Source organism: Ambystoma mexicanum, chromosome 4p (genome assembly GCF_040938575.1).
Source record: "Ambystoma mexicanum isolate Mex_15411 chromosome 4p, UKY_AmexF1_1, whole genome shotgun sequence".
NCBI classification, from domain to species: Eukaryota; Metazoa; Chordata; class Amphibia; order Caudata; family Ambystomatidae; genus Ambystoma; species Ambystoma mexicanum.
Window position 1 is genome coordinate 489,354,151 of NC_090927.1, and position 7,860 is coordinate 489,362,010.

The window sequence follows — 7,860 nt, forward strand, 5'->3', positions numbered from 1 at the left end:
GCAAAATTCAATCATGGAGAAGAGAGAAAATCAAAACATCAAGAAACAGCAAAACAAAGTTTTTTGTTGGTTGTAGACGTGAAACAATCTGAAATATGGTGAAAAATAAATCACGTAGAAACAAAATTAGAAATGGGTGGCCTATGTACTAATATTCAAAGTACCACTCAAGTAACCAATTGTTTGGTTGGACAAACTTTGTTTGTCAAATGCAGGTCTGCCGACGTGCTTGTGTCAAAAAAAGTCCAAAGGAACTAAACTCCAAAGTTATTCAGACAACGCATCCATATCTGGGGTGGAGTTGTATCAGAAAAGAGTCCAAGTGAACTTCAAACATTTTTTGAAACAACATCCATGTCACTTTTCGTTGAAAATGCCACCTGCTGGGCAAAACATTTTGGTGAAAAAAAGGAAACTGCACCCTGTGTGGAGGCAGACACATGAAGAAAAAGTATTTTTAAAAGATTGTTTTCAGAGTCTTGTGGGCTAAACTGGAATAAATCTCATATTTTAGATTGCATTGCGAAAAATCAGAGGGTAGAATCCTTACCCTGGTAGAGAGCAAAATATGTGGGTATGCTTGCTGGAAACTGGTTGAGGTAACCCTCTGGTTCGAGGTGCACACCACGGGCAAGAAGACAAACAGGCTCAGGTCTGAAAGGAGGAGTTGTAATTCTGAAATAGTAATCAAACCAAGGATTGGTCTGATATTGCATATTTACAAATCAGGGGAAATGTTTGGTTGTAATACATTGTCTTGGCAAAAACGTTAAATGAAAGATCTTTATGTGATAAGGGAGCAACAAGTTACCTTAATTGGAAACCTTGGTGAGAATTTGCAACATGTTGAGACTGCGCGTTCTGGTTATCGATTCCAACCTCGCAGTTCCATGTGGATGACAAATTCATCTAACTTTGTGTATCCTAGTGCATAAAAAAGGGACAAACTGTGAGATTTGATGAATGCTGTGCATTGGAATACAATGCTGCGCGGACAGAAGCATTTCTATTTGAACCAGTGCAGGCTCATTTCTGCAGTGTTGTGTACGAGCGCTTACCTTGCATACTTGTTTCTATTCTGTTCACGAAGTTACAGTCTCAGTAAAATGGACATGGCGGCCCTGCCATGGGTAATGGAGACGCCAAGGGTGAGCCGTCTTTACAAAGGCTGAGTCATGGTCTGGGTGTCACGGACAAAGGGATTGAAAGAGCAGCGTGCTATGATTCGCTGCGAAACAAAGGGTGTGTCGGCTGAGCGTGAGTCTGATTGGTCAGAAGTCCAACAGACCCGGAAAAACTGCAGCTCTTTAATCATTGGGTCAGAGCAGCGTCACTTGCTGCTGGAACGCTAATCGCTTGCTATCAGACAACCTTTGGGTCTGGCATTTTGATAGGCCCACACTCTGACTAACCCCTGTGTCCCTCGTTTATGAGAGAGCATTGAACTCTGCCGAACTCTCAGACACGGAATAGGGAAAATTACCCCACTTGTCCAGCTGCCATAGTTTCAAATCCAGTTCATTGCTGCTGGGACACATCCTCTTGCGCAGGTTGGTGTGTCATAAAACAGCAGACAGTCTCCGCGCATTAAACGTATCCAAGCCGGTTTGACTGTCTGAACAAATTCCGCATTGAATACGTGCTGTAATGTTAACAAGCTTTTTTATGTTAACATGTTTATGTAGAACCAGAGTGGATTTGGAGTTCAATGATGACAGTAAAGCACATAAAGTCTAATCCTGTCCGCTTAGGATACGTGCAGAGTTTTTAGGCATGTTTAATAAAGCCACAAAAAAAGTTTGTTGTCCATGGGTCACAGTGAGCCCCGTGACCAATGTTATTGCCGGATCTGTGTGGCAGTCATCATTGGTGGGGTGCTATGCTGTGATAATGCCATACAAGTCCAATCTGACACAACCATAGTCAAAGGGCCTCATTCCGAGTATGGCGGTAGGGTAAGGATGCCGGTGCCGTTAAACCCCCTACCGCCATATTCCGAGGTCCCTTAGAGGGTCCCACCAGGAACAGCTGGTCTAACCAACCGCTCTTAGCAGGACCCGTTAAGGGACCATGGAGCAAATAACGGGCCCACTATTAGCTCACGAGCCCCTGTCGGGGCTCAAATGGGAATGGGGAATGGTTTTCTGAATGGGGACTAACCGGGTCTTCCAAGGTTGGAATGACTCGGTAAGTCCCCATTCAGAGACACAGGACCCGGACCCGGGTTTGGAGGCAGCCATGGTGCTATTAGCCTCCAAACTCTGAATGACGCCCAAAGTGTCTAAAAGTGCTGTAACAATTAGATGATGGGCTGCTTCTTTATCATTTCTAATAGTGGGTAAGTAATTCTGAATTATTCCTTTCACATCTGTGATTACATCACATAGGATATACATACTTTGTTGTAATATGTGCACATTAACGTCCAGTGGTTCAAACCCTTGCAAAAGAACACCACTCTCTGCTTGCTGTATCTGTATTATTGCCTGCGCCCAGGTGTTGGAGTTGCTGTCCATGGATCCCTTGCCCAGCTGACGATGTACTACATGATTGGTTGTACTATAAATTGCTCTACTGATAACACACATGCTATGTGTTTTTTTTCTAGACGCCTGTCTGCTTGTGTAACAGAAGTTTAAGGTGTTTATCCCAACAATTAAGAACATCCTTTGGGAAAGTTTGAAATCTGTCAAACTATAGAGACTATCAAAAAAAGAAATGTTGACATTTTGGGAAATAGTATCACTGAAACAGTATTCAGAATATAAAAGAAAAACACAAAAGGCTTAAGAATACTAGCATTCCCTAATGTTGATGAGTAGGATGATGATGTATGTGTTCAATCGGAAAATTGTAGTACATTCATCAATAACTATGATTAAGTTGCTGAGAGTACATGCAGCGATGATATACGTTACAACTGAAGAACGAATGTGTAATTTGAAACAAGAAGTTGAACAAACAAGCCCATAAGAGGTAATCAAAAATAACTATGCAACAGTCGATCAGAGCCTCATAAAATATCAGGATGAGGTTAAATTGAAAACATCCCCCCAAAAATGTGGGAAGAAAGGGATTATAGAAACAGCCAGGCTTTTACCCACTAACCTAACCCAAAAAAGATTACACAATCCATAGATCAGGCTCACAGGGTAATGCGCAAGTAGGATCCCCATTATGTCCTGGTCCTGAAAAGGCAGAAAGTAGCGAAATGATAGAGGGCACACGAGATGGTTTCCAACACACAGCACCTAAAAATAGAGCTGTTTTAGAAGAATTAAAAAGATCCAGGAAGGCGTACAGAACCCTGTACCAGAAAAAAAAGCTAACTTTTCAGGAGAAAGCTGAAATATATATCAGATATCTCAAACCATAACTTGGCCGACATTAAGAATATTTGCATCTTTCTAACATGAAAAGAAGACTTTAAACCTAATATAATTAAGATATTAGAAGAGTTGAATATTGACCAAGCAATGTCTCCACTAATAGAATTCAGGGGGAAAAACATGTTCATACCCACTTACACGGCAGGTAATGCAGTGGATACTTTTTGATTTTGTCACTGTGGAAATATACAAACATAATGAAATGAAGAAAAAAAAAAAACAGTTCAGCCAACATCTTTCTGTGCAAGAGCACAGAACATTGAGAAATTTAGAACAGCATGACTGCATTGCAATTATTCAAGCAGATAAGGGAGGTAATGCAATATTGATTAACAAGACTGATTACATTACAGCTGCATTGACCACCTTAAACACTAGGTTCATATAGATGTATAGGGCAGATAAAACTGTATAAAAGCCAGTATATAACAATGGTTTGATACAGGAGTTATACTGATGGAGAAAAGGGACTCCTATGGATATTACACCATAACGGACCCACACTATATTGTCTTGCTTACAACCATAAAGACTTTCTCAGAATGCCAACCATGAGGCCAATCATCTTTGGCATACATCTCTCTTAGAGCCACGGCCAGAATGATTGGATTTGCATTTTAACCCAATGGTCAGATTTCTTCCATCTATGCATGTACTCGACATATTGTGCAATATACAATGGGATGAGAGCTATTTCCTGGTTTCATTGGATGTGGTGGCTTTGTATACTTCTGTTGATCATGAATAGGCCAAAAAAGCCATTACCTTTGTGACAAAAAATCAGCCTTATGTTTTAATGAGCATCAAATTATAGACTTAGCCATAAATAACAATGATTTCTTATTTAATGGTATGTTATATCAACAACAGATGTTGGTGGCAATTGGAGCAAAATTCACCCCAGCACTGACCAATCTCTTGATGGTTATGATATGATATTTTATTTATATCGCGCTCATACACAGGTGTTTCAAACAACACATGCTTTAAGCTATCATGTCAACAGCATTATGTTGTTAATGCCTTATATCAATGACATCTTTCTAATATGGAAAGGCGATGAAGTAAAGCTTATGAGGCAGAATATTGTGTCGGCTAGAAGAGGCATATGTTAAAACTTGTGTTTAACAGAACAACATCATTTATGTTTGCCCTGAAGTGAGGCGTTTTACTTAAACCTCTTGTTCTCTCCAAGCTGCTTACGCTGTTGTTCTGTCTCTGTGAAGTCCCCTGGGTTTTTGTGGCACCCTGATGCCCACAAGCTTTTGGCGCTTGATAAATAAATACATAAATAAAGGAGTGGCATTTGTTAACCTGTGATGAACAAAACAACTTAATTTATGTTTGTATTGCAGTGATTAAAAATGGGTGTGCACGTATTTTATGGGTGAGCGCAATGATTAGGATTAGCGATTGATGTATGATTATCCAGCTAGGCACTGGGGCTGATGATCTTTCTGCCGCAAACAGCCATAACGGACCTTATCTGCACCAAGGCCAAGTGCTCAGGTAGACAGTTCCCCAGCATGTACAGAACAGAGTTGTGCTGAACCTGGTACGGCAGGTGTACCCATTGTCCTGGATCTCCTGGGTCAGTCCTTCTCATTTTCCTTAGGCTCTTCACAGTAGCCTGTCTGGGAACAGCTACTGCAAATGTGCCACAGAGTTTGCACCCACCCTACAGTCATCCTCGCTGAGCAGAATCCCTGGGCTCATGAAATCAAACCCTTTTTGCACCTGCAGAGTGTGTGCCCAGGATGCCATGGTCCTTACTTGGGGGTATAGCAGACTCTGGCTGGCACCCTTCTCCTCCAAGTCCTGGCCCTGGGTGGACCTTGCCATAACAGTTCTGGGCGCTACTCCTCAGCAATCTGTAGTGTCCCCAAGATAAACAGGCTCTCTGAGTGTTGAATGGTACCCCTCTCCAACTTCAGCCCTGGGTGGTGGGAAGACGACTTTGGGGGGCAGTGGCTACTGTTCAACGCAACCTGCACCCCCTACAGCAGATATCCTCTGTTCCCTTTTCAGCTCCTTACAACTATTATACTACACCAACTCATCGCCAGTGTTTCAAAGTGAGACTTCTGGAGGCAGTGGGTGAGTTCTTCTTCGCAGGTGCCATGAGAGCACTCTGGAAATGGCTCTCCTCCTTACTAGCCCTGGGGGCCTCACAGCAGTTTCTCCTCTGGGACGAGCTACTGCACAGTGCTAGAAACCCTTTTGCTCCTGAAGAGCATGGGTCCAGGGCGCCTGCAACCTTATTTGGGGACGGAGGAGACTCTCTGGGTGCTCCATGGCACCCGTCTCCACTGATCTTTGTAAGGAGATATTGAACTCTTTTCTTTCCGCACTGCTAGTCCATTACTGATTGAAAAACTAAGTGTGCCTACAACTAAGTGATTGTTTAGAAGGTGTGAGTGGCTTAACAACTTTATATCAGGTTTAAAGCTACTGGACAACATGGACTTAGAGGCTGATGTTATAGTTCATCTGTATGATGGTAGCGTGATTTTATTCTTACATGCATGACGACATATGGATGGTGTGTGGATGCCAGGTGCTTGTTTGCAGTAGGTGTCATGTGCTGTTATTTAAATTACTATGATAGCTATAATGCTTTGAGGTATTTGCAGGTTTTAGAACTGCCCTGGGCAGTGTGAACGTTCAGGGCAGAACTTGAACGTGTATGTGGTGAATGTGGTGAATGTGAAAAGATGTTTGGGGTTTGGATCTTTAGAGTGACGTAATGCACATGCATATGTACATTAGTTCTAACTAATATTTGAGGTTTTGCAGGATTAGCGCTGCAACATGCAGCAAGGATGAATAGTTTTCTTCATGTATTAAAGTGATATGTTTAGTATGAACCATTTTTGTTTCGAGGAATTGTGACCATGTCACTTTAAGTTTGAGTTAAGAGTTACTTACACTGAGAACGGTTGCTACTTCAGAGTTTTTTTTACTAGGGTATATGACACTTAGTTTGTGGTGGATGGTTTATGTAGGGGTTCTACCTCCTTGATATATGGTGGAAATGGCAATGTTCTATATTGAGTGTTGATACACCTACCAGGGTGTAGATTTGTGTTGTAATACACTATATTATTTAGTCTGGAGAAATCTACCGAGTGTATATTGGATTTATGACAGTATTTATAGTGTTATGTATGAATTTCCCTGGGGTCCAGATCAAAAGACCAACTCATCGCAAGTGTTACATATGAAGACTTCTGGGGGCTGCAGGTGAGTTCTTCTTAAGCTTCTTTATTAAGTTATATGACACCGGAGGGTAGGAACAGGACAGGTACTTCAAAGGATAAGAAGGGTCGGTACAGGAGCCAGCGGGCTCCCACCAACAAGGCTTACATGTCCAACTGCCCGGTTGTAGAAACTCTTTCACACACAAACATTCTGGTCATTCTAACAGGATTCTCAAAATGACATCACTCACTCATGCATCCAGGGAGGCACTATACAACACTCTGGCCCAAAGAAAGTACTATCCGCAATTTGCTACTGATAGCAGTGTCAATTAGTCCAGTTGTTGCTTTGGCATCAACCTGAATGCGGTGAAGGTACTGCTGGGTATTGTGATATTGTGTGCAATTGCAATTTTCCAATGGGCACTTAGCTCCTCCACTAGAACAAGTCCCTGGTATCTTCTGCATAATAGCAAATCTCCTCAGAGTTAGATTCTGAGGCCACCTTCCACTTGCCTTTGGGGTATTGGTGCCACCAACCCTATGGGATCCAGCCACAGGGGGCTTACTCACTGTGACTTTGTGGACCTGTGTAGAGGAAGTACAATGATCTGACTTACATGTTCCTTTCTCCTTATGACCGACCACACAAAAGTATTCTTTGCCAACACCATAAAATCCACGACCTTAGAATCAGTAAACTGATGATGCAACACAGTGGCATTCATGTTGTGCCCCAATATGACTAAATGAATCATGTCTTCGAAGAAGTCCACCTTGTGGACATTCACTCATGCATACATGTTTATCAAGAATAACGCAACTGGGGGCTTTTTTCTTTAAACTGATTTGCTCGGAGACTCCTCCAATGGTAATTCCTTAGTTTTCCGTCTAAAAAGAGTATAACGGCGAATAGCCAAATACCGCTCCTTCTAGTAAACCTATTGTTACTCAATGAAGACAAGCACCAAGATGAATCGTCACCACCACTATTTATTCATCCAATAATTTGTGCCCTTTCGATGACACATGTTTCGGCTTTGCGCTTTTCTCAAACCAGGGCATGTTAGCTTTGCTATCAGTCTTAGGCATAAACATTAGTTACATATAGTAACAGTGAATTAAAATACATAACAGTTATGTAATTTATCCAAAAGCATACATTTAATGCATTAACAATAGAAATAAAATCATGACATACAAATCGGGTTGGGGCCAGGGAGGGGTAAAGGAGGTTTAAGAGAGAGAAAAATATAACATAAAATAGGTGA

At 41.8% G+C, this 7,860-nt stretch overlaps 1 protein-coding gene across 3 annotated transcripts in view; it reads right to left on the reverse strand.

Moving 5' to 3' along the window:
- Positions 1-1,265, reverse strand: part of RNF144A (ring finger protein 144A) — a 670,385-nt gene extending 669,120 nt beyond the window's left edge. The window contains exons 1-3 of one of the 3 annotated variants that reach the window (XM_069606019.1): positions 1,059-1,265; positions 812-924; positions 551-675 (exon numbers count right to left, since the gene is read on the reverse strand). The gene's annotated coding sequence lies outside the window, so the exon portion shown is untranslated. The remainder of the gene's footprint in view (positions 1-550; positions 676-811; positions 925-1,058) is intronic. The other 2 variants (XM_069606018.1, XM_069606020.1) reach the window with 2 other exon arrangements.
- Between the last annotated feature and the right edge of the window lie 6,595 nt (positions 1,266-7,860).